The 16,832-nt window shown below is 44.6% G+C and overlaps 1 protein-coding gene across 4 annotated transcripts in view; it reads right to left on the reverse strand.

Annotated features, from left to right (window-relative positions):
• The window catches only part of LOC148141831 (uncharacterized), a 44,575-nt gene extending 40,039 nt beyond the window's left edge, over positions 1 to 4,536 (reverse strand). For all 4 annotated transcript variants that reach the window (XR_015752522.1, XR_015752521.1, XM_087977994.1 and 1 more), the window contains exon 1: positions 4,239 to 4,536. The gene's annotated coding sequence lies outside the window, so the exon portion shown is untranslated. The remainder of the gene's footprint in view (positions 1 to 4,238) is intronic.
• Between the last annotated feature and the right edge of the window lie 12,296 nt (positions 4,537 to 16,832).

Genomic DNA, 16,832 nt, shown 5'->3' on the forward strand with positions numbered 1-16,832 from the left:
CACATGCAGAAAGTGAGGACTGCAGATGCTGGAGACCAGAGCTGAAAATGTGTTGCTGGAAAAGCACAGCAGGTCAGGCAGCATCCAAGGAGCAGGAGAATTGACGTTTTGGGCATGAGCCCTTCTTCAGGAATGAGGAATGTGTGTCCAGCAGTGGGCTGGGGGAGGGACTTTGGGGAGGGGCATTGGAAATGCGATAGTTGGAAGGAGGTTAAGATGAAGGTGATAATGTGAGGGTGATAGGCCGGAGAGGGGGTGGGGGCGGAGAGGTCAGGATGAAGATTGCAGGTTAGGAAGGTGGTGCTGAGTTCGAGGGTTGGGACTGAGACAAGGTGAGGGGGGGGGGGGGGGGGGGGGGAGGGGAAGTGAGGAAACTGGAGAAATCTGAGTTCATCCCTTGTGGTTGGAGGAGAAAGTGAGGACTGCAGATGTTGGAGATCTTCAAGGAGAAAGTGAGCAACACGATGGCTGGAGGAAGAGTGCCTCATCTTCCGCCGCCTCCATATACATCGTATCATCCGTCGTCATTTCCGCCACCTCCAAACAGACCCCACCACCAGGGATATATTTTCCTCCCCTCCCCCCATCAGCGTTCTGAAAAGACCACTCCCACCGTGACTCCACTGTCAGGTCCACACCCCCCACCAACCCAACCTCCACTCCCGGCACCTTCCCCTGCAACCGCAAGAAATGCAAAACGTGCGCCCACACCTCCCCCCTTACTCCCCTCCAAGGCCTCAAAGGATCCTTCCATATCCGCCACAAATTCACCTGCACCTCCACATACATCATTTACTGCATCCACTGCACCCGATATGGTCTCCTCTATATTGGGGAGACAGGCCGCCTACTTGCGGAACGTTTCAGAGAACACCTTTGGGACACCTGGACCGACCAACCCAACCACCCCGTAGCCCAACACTTCAACTCCCCCTCCCACTCCACCAAGGACGTGCAGGTCCTTGGACTCCTCCATCGCCAGACCATAGCAACATGACGGCTGGAGGAAGAGCGCCTCATCTTCCACCTAAGAACCCTCCAACCACAAGGGATGAACTCAGATTTCTCCAGCTTCCTCATTTCCCCTCCCCCACCCCCCACCCCAACCTTGTCTCGGTCCCAACCCTCGAACTCAGCACTACCTTCCTAACCTGCAATCTTCTTCCTGACCTCTCCGCCCCCACCCCTTCTCTGGCCTATCACCCTCACCTTAACCTCCCTCCACCTATCACATTTCCAATGCCCCTCCCCCTAGTCCCTCCTCCCTACCTTTTATCTTAGCCTGCTGGACACACTTTGCTCATTCCTGAAGAAGGGCTGATGCCCGAAACGTTGATTCTCCTGCTCCTTGGATGCTGCCTGACCTGCGCTTTTCCAGCAACACATTTTCCACGAAATTCACATGGTACAGGGTTCTTTCTATCTGGCATTCTTAAATCAGTTACCTCCCTCAATATCCTCTTGGATTTGATAAGGCACACTAAACCTTGTCTTTAAAGGTTCACCTACCACTGGCAGGAACACAAACACCTCACCTCCACCTGCAAAATAAGGATTCTTTTTATTTCTTGTCTGTTTCCTGTTTAATCTTTCCATTACAGTAGGTGCTGGGTGCATGCAGCCTCCTCCCAATCCAGGCATTATGCCCCTCCATGTGTGACGAATGACTCGATGTTTCTGGCTGTCCTGAGGGAAACATTCCAATGTCCCATTCAAGTCTAACTTCAGGTGTGTATTACAGGGTCTGCCGCTGTCAGGGGTGTTTGGAAAATGTCAGTGGGCAGCTGCAGCCTGTCTGGATTCTGTGTGATGTTTATTGGCATCATGTTAGTCAAGCTGCCTTTGCTTTCCCAGCATGCTTTAGTTTATGGCCACTTTGTTGAATTTCATCAGAAATCAATTATTTTGGGAACCTCTCCCGCCACAGTCCCTCCTCTTGATCCTGAACAAAAGCTCATACCAATAATAGAAGACCAGTCTCTGTCCAGTGGGTATAAAACCATTCAGACTCGAGTAAAGCACAATACATACATAACCAACTGGAGTGTTACAGATGGCATGAGAAAGGTACATGTAACTCGTATCAGAAACTGGAATAAATAAGGTATCGGAAACATGAGCAAATACAAAACAAGAGGGAAACTACAATGGCCACACGTTATAAAGTCATTAATAATAAAAGAAAATCAAACCGTATTTGTGCACAAGGGTGGCTAAGATTCACTTGCCTGATCAAACAACAAATGAAATGGCAAAGCGAAACAAGTTCTAAAATCAGAAACCAATTTCTAACAAAATGTTTCATAACTGGAAACTTGAAAGTGAAGAAACGTTATAAAAACCGGGAAATACTTTATACATTAGAGAATGGAAAATGGGAATATCAAGCAAATGGTTTAAATCTCAAAATTCGCTAAGAAAACAAATATCGCAGAACATTGTGCATATAATGGTAATGAAGACTGATTTAATTGGGTCTAATCAAATATCGACAAGGTTTCAATAGGCTGGGGGAGACCGGAAGTGGACTGAGAGTTTGACAGTTTGTTCTTCCAGTGGGTAAATGTAACAGTGAGGACTGGTGATGTACACTGGGCTCACCAGAGTCAGCAACACACACCGTTCTCACTGTCAGGAAGGCAGACACAGGGATGGATTTGTGTGTTGGAGCCCCAGTCCCAGAAATCCTCCCACCAAGTCATTACTCGAGTCTCCTTTACCTCTTTGTTGTATCATGGGCCTGCTGTATCGCCTTGGTGATGGCTCTATGGGCTGTGTCCAACCGGGCTTGAATCTGCTGTGACTCCTCCGGCAGGGGCAGGAGACCGGGATTATACTTCACCGGGTATTCCTGCAGCATTTGCCGGAGTTTCTCGCTCCCATTGAATTCCACCCTGTCCCTTTTGTGTCTATTTATCAGCTGAGTTTGGCCTATTCTGGCAGGGATGTGGGGCCTGGTACAGAAGGTGGTGGTGGTGCTGACATTGCATTGGGCTGTCCCATACTGATAAGGGTGAGGGGAGGTTGGGGCAGTATTACCCCCGCCTCCGGGTTATGTTGGTGCCCAGATTGCGAACCTTTCTGGGGCAATTCAGGCTGATGTTTGTCTTGAAGCCACACAGTGCATGTGAGTTTGAATAAATTGGGTACAGGCCTGTTATCACAGGATTAATTTGGTGATATTTGTCCAAAGTGGTGCCTATGAACCTCCTGTTCTTCTCTAAAGCGTACTGTGTAGGATGTTGTCATCTCCTATCCATAGATCCTCATGAATCATGCCTGTGTTTACTGCCTCAGGCACCTTTTTAGTCCAATTCTGTGATGTCATTATTGGGAATTCTAACACCAGCCCGGCACCGCCTTCCTGACCTGCAGTCTTCTTCTTGACCTCTCCGCCTCCATCCTACTCCGACCTATCACCCTCACCTTGACCTCTTTCCACCTATCACATTTCCAACTCCCCTCCTCCAAGTCCCTCCTCCCTACCTTTTATCTTCTCCTGCTGAACACTCTCTGCTCATTCCTGAAGAAGGGCCTGTGCCCGAAACGTCAAATCTCCTGTTCCCTGGATGCTGCCTGACCTGCTGTGCTGTTCCAGCAATAAAGTTTCAACTTTGATCTCCAGCATCTGCAGACCTCACTTTCTCCTCGAAGATTTCAACCTACTGCGAATCCTCTTACAAGGATGCCTTCCTTGAAGAAGCTCTCTGCCTCTCTCTATAAAGATTTCAGTGAGTCCCTCTCTCACTGCACACCCCAGGTCATCTCCTCTGCACAGAAGCTCTTCAGCCACATTCTGAAGCAGACTCGTTACCACAGCCATATCTCTTTTCTCAGCACCTGCCTACGGAACCGACTGATCCCCCATGGACTCCAGATCACCTTCCGACCAACACAATTTGGACCCAACCAGGACTACCAGCACCTGCAACAAATCCGCAGCCTCCAGCAACGGACCTCCCTCCGGATCCTCCACTCCACGCTTGCAGCCATGCGCCGGTACCTACATTCCCTGCAACTCAACCTACCCCAGCTCAGGACAACTCTCTCACAGACCTGCCCCAGCTCAGGACAACTCTCTCACAGACCTGCCCCAGCTCAGGACAACTCTCTCACAGACCTGTAAAGGACCTCTACTGTTCTTCATTTACAGAAGAATCCATTGACTGAACAAACAGTTCTTTCTAGCCATATCGGAAATTAAAGGCAGTAAGTACCAAGAACTTTCATGCACTTACCCCCAAACTCCGGATTCCTCAACCGTTCCAGAAACTTCCATCGGTCTCCGAAACCAGTCCGGCGCCATTACACACGCAGACGCCGCCGACGATGACGTCACTTCCGCCCCCACCGACCTCGCAACCTTCATGATCGCGGCCCAAACAACCGCCTCCGGGATCGCCGCACAGACAACCTGCTCTGCGATCGTCATGAAGACAATCGCCAACAGATTGGCGACCTCCGCGGCTATGGGGAAGAACTCTGTCTCCGTGGTCGCCGCAGCTACTTCCGCCCCCAGTGACGTCAGCGACCTGCATTCGGACATCGCCGCATGTGTCTCCGCCCCCCCGCCGCGTTCCGTCACCACGCCTAACCCCTCCCCCCCGCCGCGTTCCGTCACCACGCCTAACCCCGCCCCCCCGCCGCGTTCCGTCACCACGCCTAACCCCGCCCCCCCGCCGCGTTCCGTCACCGCGCCTAACCCCTCCCCCCGGCCGCGTTCCGTCACCGCGCCTAACCCCGCCCCCCCGCCGCGTTCCGTCACCGCGCCTAACCCCTCCCCCCGGCCGCGTTCCGTCACCGCGCCTAACCCCTCCCCCCGGCCGCGTTCCGTCACCGCGCCTAACCCCGCCCCCCCGCCGCGTTCCGTCACCGCGCCTAACCCCGCCCCTCCGCCGCGTTCCGTCACCGCGCCTAACCCCGCCCCCCCGCCGCGTTCCGTCACCGCGCCTAACCCCGCCCCCCCGCCGGTCTCCATCACCATGTCCAACTCCGCCCCCACGCCGACCTCTGTCCCCGCCCCCAGGCCTAACCCCGCCCCCACATCCAGCCCCAGCCCCACACCAGGTCCTAGCTCCCCGCCCTGCCGTGTGTTCACCATCCCTCCAGACTTGCCCCTCTCTGAGGATGAAAGATCAGTCCTCCGGAGGGGCCTCACCTTCGTTCCCACACGTTCTCGGGTCAATGAATTCAATACACGGAGTGACATTGAACGATTCTTCCGCCGCCTTCGCCTCCGTGCCTTCTTCTTCAACCAAGACTCTCGCCCACCCTCTGACGACCCCTTCTCCCACCTCCAACACATCCCGTCCACCTGGACACCCCGTGCTGGCCTCCTACCTGCCCTCGACCTCTTCATAGCAAACTGCCGCCGCGATATTAACCGCTACCTGAACTCCCACACCCCTCCCACCCACTCCAACCTCTCACCCTCGGAACGCGCAGCCCTCCACTCCCTCCGTTCCAACCCCAACCTCACCATCAAACCAGCAGACAAGGGAGGCACAGTAGTAGTTTGGCGCACCGACCTTTACACCGCTGAGGCCAAACGCCAGCTCGCAGATACCTCCTCCTACCGTCCCCTTGACCATGACCCCACCCCCCACCACCAAACCATCATCTCCCAGACCGTCCATAACCTCATCACCTCAGGGGACCTCCCATCCACCGCCTCCAACCTCATAGTCCCACAACCCCGCACCGCCCGTTTCTACCTCCTGCCCAAAATCCACAAACCTGACTGCCCCGGACGACCCATCGTCTCAGCCTGCTCCTGCCCAACCGAACTCATCTCGGCATACCTCGACACGGTCCTGTCCCCATTAGTCCAAGAACTCCCCACCTACGTTCGTGACACCACCCACGCCCTCCACCTCCTCCAGGATTTCCGCTTCCCCGGTCCCCAACGCCTCATCTTCACCATGGACATCCAGTCCCTGTACACCTCCATCCCCCATCACGAAGGACTCAAAGCACTCCGCTTCTTCCTTTCCCGCCGTACCACCCAGTACCCTTCCACCGACACCCTCCTTCGACTGACCGAACTGGTCCTCACCCTGAACAACTTTTCTTTCCAATCCTCCCACTTTCTCCAAACAAAAGGAGTAGCCATGGGCACCCGCATGGGCCCCAGCTATGCCTGCCTCTTCGTAGGGTATGTGGAACAATCCATCTTCCGCAACTACACTGGCCCCACCCCCCATCTTTTTCTTCGCTACATTGATGACTGTATCGGCGCTACCTCGTGCTCCCACGAGGAGGCTGAACAGTTCATCCACTACACTAACACCTTCCACCCCGACCTCAAATTCACCTGGACAGTCTCGGACTCCTCCCTCCCCTTCCTAGACCTTTCTGTTTCTATCTCAGGCGACCGAATCAACACGGACATCTACTACAAACCAACCGACTCCCACAGCTACCTGGACTACACCTCCTCCCATCCTGCCCCCTGTAAAAACGCCATCCCATTCTCCCAATTCCTTCGTCTCCGCCGCATCTGCTCCCAGGAGGACCAGTTCAAAATACGTACAACACAGATGGCCTCCTTCTTCAAGGACCGCAATTTCCCCCCCGACGTGGTCGACGGTGCCCTCCACCGCATCTCCTCCACTTCCCGCTCCTCCGCCCTTGAGCCCCGCCCCTCCAACCGCCACCAGGACAGAACCCCACTGGTCCTCACCTACCACCCCACCAATCTCCATGTACAGCGCATCATCCGCCGTCACTTCCGCCACCTCCAAACAGACCCCAGCACCAAGTATATATTTCCCTCCCCTCCCCTATCAGTTTTCTTAGAGACCACTCCCTCCGCGACTCCCTTGTCAGATCCACACCCCCCACCGACCCAACCACCACTCCCGGCACCTTCCCTTGCAACCGCAGGAGGTGCAACACTTGCGCCCACACCTCCCCCCTCACTTCTCTCCAAGGCCCCAAGGGAAACTTCCATATCCGCCACAGATTCACCTGCACCTCCACCCACATCATCTACTGCATCCGCTGCAGCCGGTGTGGCCTCCTCTATATTGGGGAGACAGGCCGCCTACTTGCGGAGCGATTCAGAGAGCACCTCTGGGCCACCCGGACGAACCAACCCAACCAACCTGTGGCACAGCATTTCAACTCCCCCTCCCACTCCACCGAGGATATGCAGGTCATTGGACTCATCCACCGCCAAACCACAACAACCCGACGGTCGGAGGAGGAGCGTCTTATCTTCCGACTGGGAACCCTCCAACCGCAGGGGATGAACTTGGACTTCACCAGTTTCTTCATCCCCCCTCCCCCCACCTTGTCTCAGCCGGATCCTTCCAGCCCGGCACCGCCTTCCTGACCTGCAGTCTTCTTCTTGACCTCTCCGCCTCCATCCTACTCCGACCTATCACCCTCACCTTGACCTCTTTCCACCTATCACATTTCCAACTCCCCTCCTCCAAGTCCCTCCTCCCTACCTTTTATCTTCTCCTGCTGAACACTCTCTGCTCATTCCTGAAGAAGGGCCTGTGCCCGAAACGTCGAATCTCCTGTTCCCTGGATGCTGCCTGACCTGCTGTGCTGTTCCAGCAATAAAGTTTCAACCACAATCCTAACACCATCCCTCATGCTTTCCCAGGAGTCCCTTTACAGTCCCTGTTGAGCCAGACTCTGGTCAGTTGCCTCAGTTGGCAGTCTGATCATTTGGAGGGTTTCCTTCCCTTAAATAATTATTCGATCTGTTCATCGCTGCTCCAGAATGGACCCTGTCCCTGTCTATCACCCACTGTCCATGTATGCTGCACAGGGCCCAGTTCTGTTACATGCTGTCATCTTCCAATTTCCTCCCTCATCTGGTGTATTGTTTTGGAATGTCCTTCCAGCCCAGCTAATTTCACCCACTCGCCATGTGAATGGATCGTGTCCTTCATGAGTTTTATCGTCACTTGTTGACGTAGGTGTACCCCTATCTCGCTAACCACAGCCAGATGATCTTAAGGGGGAATGGGTTAAAGTAATGTGGACCAGGCTATCAACAAGGCGAGGGATGAGCTGGATTTTTCAACCGTTTGATTATGTTACCACTCATCATCTGTCGTGTGTCGCGTGCACTTTAATTCTGAACACCACAATTACCCACCACCTATTACTTTGTGACTTAAAATACTTAAAATTTTCATGTTTTATTAATAAAAATTAAAAATACTAGTTAAAATCAATATTAATTAAAATTAATCTAAAACCTAATTTAAAAACAAAATTAAAAAGTTATTAAATTTTGTCAATTGGAGAATCCTAAGAGTCCATAAAAATCCTTAAAAGCTCGAGAGTTAAAGATAAAACAATGTTTGAGATGTTCTGAGCAAAAAATTTAAATTTCTCGATCCCGAGGTTTGTCCTTAGTTCATTGTTCTTTTCGAACCATTTTCCTCGGGATCCCATCACAAAACCATAAAAGGATTTTTTGTTCCTTTTATAAGGTCCATTATTACCTTTTCCAGATGTTTATACTTGTTTTTCTTCTCTTCCCAGGTCTGTTTGAGTGAGTTAATTTGTAGGTCTGTTCTAATTGTTACATCGATCACGAAAATCTGATTTTCCTTTTTAAAAATTAAGTCTGGTATCCATAATTACCTGGTATTATCTTTAATACAGGGATCCACGTACATTATCCATCCTTTTTTCTTAATAAACTTTGTTAGTTTTTCCATTACTCTATTGTCTTTTTATCCTCATTTTTAACAAAGGGACACCATCCTGAGATATGCACAATTGTTTCAGAATTATCATTACATCTCTGACAACCCTCGATATTAAATGGCCTTCCATATGCTAGCCTCCCCAGTGTTGGATATAGGTTCGTTCGTAATAAAATCAAATTTATTACTTTGGACATCTTCACGAGTTGTATTTTTGTCAACTGTTATTAGAGATATTATCATCCTTAAAATAATGGGTACCAGCCCCTTGACAGGGCAAGGCCATCCATCTCTGAAGTTCCATGGATCTCTAGTTAGCATAGTTCTTATTGCTAAATTCTTTTCCGTCATTCTCTTCCTCGATAATATCAGATTCTCCCAATTGTCGATTTATATTCGGATTCCAGATATTTTCTAATACTTTCAATTTACTGAGGTTGTGCATTTTCGTGGCTATACTACCACCCTCGAATGAAAACGAGGCATGTAAGATTTCATCCTTGGATTTGTATAGCGTCTCCATATTTCCTCAAAATCGCAATTGGAATAAATATTGACAATCTGTTCAACGCGAGGCCGCCATCGCGGGATTCTGTATATAATAGCCCATCTGTGATGGATTGTGGGAGATGTAATATTTCCTTAATTGCATTTTTAATTGTTATCCAGTTTATTAAGATAGTTTAATGATAACACTGATAAAATTAGATGATATAATCTAGGGATAAAATAGATTTTTAAAAGTTCCAATTTCTGAACAGGTTTTAAAAGGGATATTTTAAGATTTTCAATCCATCTACCTAGTTGGTTTTACCAATCCGATTGGCTTACACCAATCCATGGGTCTATCTTTGCTCCTGAATATTTATCAGTATTTCCCTCGTTAAACTTCCAATTTGCTTTGTCATTTATATATAAACCTTTTGTTTTTCTTATATTGACCTCCATCCCTGTACTATTACAAAATTTCTCAACCAGTTTTTTAATAATTTTTTTTTGAGACACAGTGAAAGACAAAGTGCACGAATCTTTATTCAATTTCCACCACCAGGAAGATAGGAAAACACCCGAGTGGCCAGTGACAAACACTGCCCTTCACATCAAAGGGCAGTGACACTTCCCTTTTTTAATTTTTTTTTTCTTGACAAGCACTGCCCTTTAAACTTGCACCTTTTTTTTTTATTCTTTGTTCCCCAGTTTTTTAAATTGTATGCCATTCCATCGTAAGATTGGCTAATTAAAGCGATATCATCGGCAAACGCTAGAGTTGCACAACGGTAGCTCTCTTTATCTTGACCTAAAAACAATCCTCTTTTTCTTTCTTCGATAGTGCTTATAAGGGGGTCCATAACTATATTAAAAAGAATTGGTGATAATGCATCACCCTGTTTGACCCCTCTTAAAATTTTAATCGGAGTTAAATTGTTTTCATACAAATTTGTAATTAATTTAATAAATGCTGGGGGGAGCTGAAGCCTTTTAAGGGCACTTATAATTAATTATATGTCCTACGGTATCAAAGGCTTTCGCCAGGTCTACGAATATCACCGCTAAATCAATTTTATTACTCTTGGCTCTATTTTGATATTCCCCAGGATTTTAATATTTTTTTCACACCCTGCCACACCTGCCACAAAACCTTTTTGCCTTTTATTTAAATTTATAACTCTACTTAATCTATTGGCTATAATTTTTGTCAACAGCCGAAGCATAATTGGACCTATAGTGATGGTCTCCAGTTATTAATATCTTTTAATCCGTCCTCATCACTTACTTTGGGAATCAGCCCTGTTCGACTTATCTTCACTTTATCTGAGATTTTACCTGTTTTTACCCAAATGGTATATATTCTCGGAATTATCATATTATCTTTGTTAAATATTCTAACGATTTCTTTGTGTCATCCGATCTGGTCCTGCCACGGATTTAACGTCCAGCGCCTTCACTGCCTGATTTACATCTTCTACCGTTGTAGGACCAGTCAGTTTGTCACATATTGATCCCTCAATCTGACCTTTTGTATTTAGCAAAACCTCTTAGATTACTTTTATCGTTGGAATTAGATAGTCTCTCTTTAAAATATTCCTCTAATTCCTCCTTGCTAAGCGGGCATTCACACCTAGCCGGAGCCCCCATCAGGGTTCTAACTAAATATTGCCTTTTAGTTTTATGTAAAACCTGTACTTCTTTGAACTTTCTTCTTTTTCTACTGTATCTTCTCTTAGCGTTATTTACCTTCTTGTTACATTCTTGTCTACTATCCTTCTGCTTGGTACCTACTTGTTTTTCATGTTTCAATTTCTTGAACTTATTCTCAAATTTACCGACTATCATATCCATAATACTATTGTAGTCCTTCATTATACCTTTACTCTTCCTTATTTTATCCTCTATTATCTCTACTAATCCTGTTGGTGACCTGTCTTTATATCCTACACTCCCATTAATATTATTATTACCTTGATGATTATGCTCACCAGCGCCTATCTCCTCTATTACAGTATCTATATCCAGATCACTACTCTCACTTTTATTATTATTACAAAGGGCCACTTCCTGACTTATACCCGCAACTTTATCACGGCTTTTACTATGTTTATTTAACAATCTCCTTTTATCGGAAATCTGTTTTGCTGTTTTAGTTTTCAATTTTTCCGTAATAAGTTTATTGATATTTTTACAACCTCAATTCCAATTCCAATTCTAATTGGAATATTTTAATTTCAGAATTAGGCCATATACCTCTTTTACCTTTTTCTCCTCCTTTTTCCGAGTTCTTTATTGTCGTTTTTCCTCTTATCGTTTCTCAGGTTGGGATGTACGTGCCTCTCGTGTTGTCCCAATCCTCTAGCTGTTGTAAATTTCAATGGGCACATTTCACATTGGTATGATTTCTCGTCTCCCCTCTCTTTTTTATTATTATTATTATTATTATTATTAATTATTATTATTATTATTACACTTAGAATAGTGACATGCGACTGCGTGATAGTTACCTTCCCAGCCACATTTACTACATTTAATTCTTACCGCTTTTAATCCCTTTACATAAGTTTAGATGTTTCCTAAACATTCCCATAGTATTATAAATATTGTTACAAAATTTACACACACAATTGTCGAACAGGTATTCTATTATTATCTCTAATTTATCTTCCTCATTCCTCATTAATAACCGGATGAATAATCCTCCTCTCACTCCTCTCCTTGTTGCTCTCTAGTTCTCCAAGTTGACTAAAATCAAATGGCCCTTTAAAATTCAAATTAAAAATTGTCCGGCTGTTAAACGAACCAGACTCGAGAGGGGCCTTCTCTAAGAATCCTTCCATTCGAATTTGGTCCTGATTCCTCTGGCTTCCTCGTGCCTGCCAGAGGGCAGCCATGCCGGAGTAACTCTTAGGGTCCCTTCCCTTTGTGTTGCAATGGATTGTCTCGTCCATGTTTGGCTAACACACTCAGCACACGGTGCCGCCAAGAACAACCGTGCGGGGCGGTTATTTTCCCGGTCTCCCACCCAACCGTAAATTTTGGAGTTAGACATAATCGCCACTGCCAAAACTAGGTTTCTGTCATTGACCGAATGGTCACCAAACGTCTCGTATCTTTTCTCTGGTCGTATCAGCCGACCTGATCCGAGTAATGCTCTTACAACAGAAGGAAATAATAAACCTGTCAGCGGCATACAGCCTAGGTTAACACCAGGGATAACACCAGGCTAATATAATCTCGAGACAAGTTAGAACCACTCCTCCTGTTTGGAGCTTCCTCCTACAGGTCGTTTCCAGGGGGAACCATGTGGAGATTCGACCAACTTTGCAATCGATAAAATACGTAGAAACGATTACAAAGGTGACTACACAGGAACTGGTCAGAGACCAACAGCCATTAAACTCTGTAGTCACATCCCCCCCCCCCCCCCCCCCGCACTTTAAATTACATTACCCACCACCCTTAATTAGTGAATTAAAATAATTTACTTTTATTATTAAAACATTAAAATACTAAATAAAAATTTAACCTATAACCCTAATTAAAATTAATCTAAAATTAAATACTTAAATTCTAAAATGTTATTAAATTATGTCAAATAGAGAATTCTATGAGTCCATAAAAATCCTTAAGAGCTCAAGAGTTAAAGAAAAAACTAGATTTGTGATGGTTCGGGCAAAAGTTTTAAATTTCTCAATCCCGAGGTCTTTCATTAGTTCATTGTTCTTCTCAAACCATTTTCCTCGGGATCCCGTTACGAATCCATAAAAGGATACTCTTGTTCCTTTTGTGAGGGCAATAATTTCGCTCTCTCAAAGTTTATATTTTTCTTTCTTTTCCTCCCAAGCCTGTTCAAGTGAGTTAGGTTGCATGTTCATTCTGTTACGTCTATCACCAAAACGCGATTTTCCTTCTTCAAGATTAAGTCTGGGATCCATAATTTCCCAGTTTTGTCTTTTGTACGTGGTTCCACATATGTTATCCATCCTCTTATCTTAACAAACTTTGTTAATTCCGCTATTCTATTGTGTCTCTTAATCCTCATTTTTTTAAGTAGGGACACCATCCCGAAATGTGCGCGATCGTTCCTGAGGTCTCATTACAACGCTAACAATTCTTGATGTTAAGTGGCTCTCCATAGGTTAACGACGCCCTTGTAGGATATAAATTTGTTCATAATTGAGTTTATTACTTTGGATGTCTTCGTATGCTGAATTTTTGTCAACCAATTATTGGAGATGGTATTGTTCTTGAAGTAAAGGGTGCCCGCCCCTTGACAGGGCAAGGCCATCCATTTCTGATGTTCTATATTCCTCCAGTTGGTATAGTTCTTGTTACTCAACTCTTCTATACCATTGTTCTCCTCATCAGTAATAACCATTTCTTCCAATTGCCCATTTATATTTGGATTCCAGATTTCCTTTAACGGTTTCAATTTATGAAATTTTGGCATTTTTGTCGTTATACGAGAACCCTTGAATGAAAATGAGGCATGTAAAATTTCATCCTTGGATCTGTATAACTTTTCATATTTCCTTAAAATGGCAATTGGAATAAATCGTTTATTCAGCACAAGGCTTCCAGCGCGAGTCCTAGTATATAAAAACCCATCTGTGATAGATTGTGGGAGATGTAATAATTCTTTAACCGCACTTTCAATTATATTATCAAGTCTATTAAGATAATTTAGTGATGCTTCTGATAAAATTAATAATAATAAAGTCTAGGGATAAAATATACTTTCAAGAGTTCCAATTTCTGTATGGATTTTAGGAGTTCTTTTAAGATTATCTATCCAGTCTCCTAGCAGGTCTTCCCAATGCGATTGGCTTATCCCAATCCATAGATCAATTTTTGCACCTAGGTATTTATCGGCGCTTCCAGGATCTATAAACTGTATCTCTCCCTCATTAAATTTCCAGTTAGCCCTATTATGCATATAAAAATAAAACATTTATTTATAAAAGTAAAATCCTTTAGTTTTTCTTACATTAACCTCCATACCAGTATTATTGCAAAATCTTTGTCAGTTTTAAATTGTAAGCCATTCCTTCATAGGATAAATGCTGTATCATCGCAAACGCGAGGGTTGCACAATGGTGCCTCTCCCTATCCTGACGTAAAAATATTCCTTTTTAACCCTCTTCAATAGTGTTTATGACAGGGTCCATAACTATATTGAAAAGAATCGGTGACAAGGAGTCACCCTGTTTAACTCCTTTTAAAACTTTGATCAAACTTGTTTTACAATTAAAACCTTCAATTCTAGTAAAATTATTATATAAACGTATTAATTTTATAAAATCTTGAGGAAGTTGAATTCTTTTGAGGGCATTAATTATCAATTTGTGCCCAACGGTATCAAAGGCTTTAGCCAGGTCGACAAATACCACAGCTAAGTCAATTTTCTTTTTCTTAGCTCCATTGATAATGTTCTCAAGTATTTTGATGTTTTCTCCACAACCTGCGACCCCTGCCAAAAAACCTTTTAGCCGTTCATTTACATTTATTACTTAACCTATTTGCTATAATTTTTTGTAAACATTCTCAGCAACATTCGGCCCATTGTGATGGGTCTCCAATTATTAATATCCTTTAAACCGACCTCATCACTGACTTTAAGGATTAGTATAGTTCTGCTTATCTTTAATACATCTGAGATACTGCCTATTTTAAGTCAGATTGTATAAATTCTGGGGATTACTGTATTATCTTTTTAAGTATTTTAATCACATCTGAATGTCATCTGTTTCGGTCCCGCCGTGATTTTCACATCCATCACCTTTAAGGCCAGATTGACGTCTTCCACCGTGACTGGGCTGGTCAGAATATCACCGAGAGACCCCTCAAGTTGACCTTTATACTTGACAAAGCCTCTTAAGTTACTTTTATCATTAGGAGTAGACAATCTATTTTTAAAATAATCTTGTAGCTCCTCCTTGCTGAGTGGGCATTCCCATTTGGATGGAGCTCCCATCATAGTTCTAGCTCGGTACTGTCTTTTATTTTTGTGTAAAACCTGAATCTCTTTAAATTTTCCTTTTTTTTCCTACTATATCTTCTCTTAGCATTGTTTAATCTCGAATTATCTCTGTCTAATATCCTTATGCTTAGTAATTAAATCCTTTTTTGTTTCATTTTATTCGATTTATTACACTCGTTAATCTACCAATTACCATATCCATAACGCTGTCATAGTCAGTTATTGTTATACGTTTGCTTTTACTTATTTTGTCCTCCATCATCTCTAATAATTCTGTTAGTGGCCGAGTTATAGATTCTGAACTCCCATTAGTATTAATATTTCCTTGATGACTATTCCCTTCTATTACTACACCTTCCATTGGAGTATCTAAATCCATGTCCCTATTCTCCTCATTTCTATTATCATTAATGGGGACTATTTCTTGACTTAGTGCCCACTTCCTTATCGCTCGTCCTATTTTGTTTTGAGTAATCTTCTTTTATCGGAGATTTGTTTTGGTGTTTTAGTTATTAGTTTTTCTGCAATAAGTTTATGAATATTTTTACAGCCTGTGAGTTCCTGCTCTAACCGTTTTACCATTTCTATTTCGGAGTTGAACCAAACTCCTACCTTTCTCGACCTTTTCCAAAATGCCTTTCTTTTCTTTATTTCTTTTAATATTCCTTAAATTTGGGTGCACGTGCCTCTCGTGCTGCCCTAAACTTATGGCTGTTGTAAATCTAAGTGGCCAAATTTCACATTGGAATAGTTTATCAACTTCATTACTACTTTCTTTACTGTTACATTTCGGATAGTGACAAGCGACTGAGTGGTAACTACCCTCCCAGCCACATTTACTACATTTAACTCTTACTGCTTTTATCCCCTGACACTGATTGAAGTGTTTTCTAAATAGTCCTGTCGTATTATAAATGTTATTACAAAATTTACAAATGAAAATTATTTGTCGTGTACTCTATTATTATTTCTATTTTATCTTTCTCAGTAACAATCGGAGGAAAACCCCTACTCTCTCTCCTCTCTCTATCGCTCTCTGATTCTCTGTTTTGACTAAAATTAAAGGGCCCTTTAAAATTCGAATTAAAAATTGTCCAACTATTAAAAGAACTAGATTCTAGAGGGGCCTTCTCTATGACTCCTTTAATTCGATCATGACATTTCTCGGCACTTTTCCTGGCTCCCTCATGCCTGCCTGAGGGCGGAGTAACAATTATGGTCTCTTCCGTTTGCATAGAAACGGACGGTCGAGTCCTTATTTGGCTAATGCATTTGGCACACGGTGCCGCCAATAGCAACCGTACGGGATGGTTATTTTCCCGGTCTCCCACTCAACTGGAAATTTTGGAACTCGACATAATCACCAATCTGCCAAAATAAAAGGCATTTCTAAAATTGACCGACAGGTCACCAGCCGTCTCGTGTTTTTGCTCTGGTCGTATTAACCGACCTGGTGCTCATGCAACAGAAAGAGTAAATTAAAACCACCAGTGGCTGCACAGCGCTGGATAAAACCAATGATAAAATCCACACCAGTAAAACCACATAAAGCAAGCTAAAACCACTCCTCCGTTATTGAGCTTCCTCCCTCACGCCATTTCCAGGGGAACCACACGGCGGTTCGACCAACTTTGCACCCGGTAAAAATACATAACAACGATTGCGAAGGTGACTACACAGGCACA

The sequence above is a fragment of the Chiloscyllium plagiosum genome, unplaced genomic scaffold (assembly GCF_037043375.1).
Source record: "Chiloscyllium plagiosum isolate Xiang-an unplaced genomic scaffold, Cpla_swu_hap1 HiC_scaffold_32, whole genome shotgun sequence".
NCBI lineage: Eukaryota > Metazoa > Chordata > Chondrichthyes > Orectolobiformes > Hemiscylliidae > Chiloscyllium > Chiloscyllium plagiosum.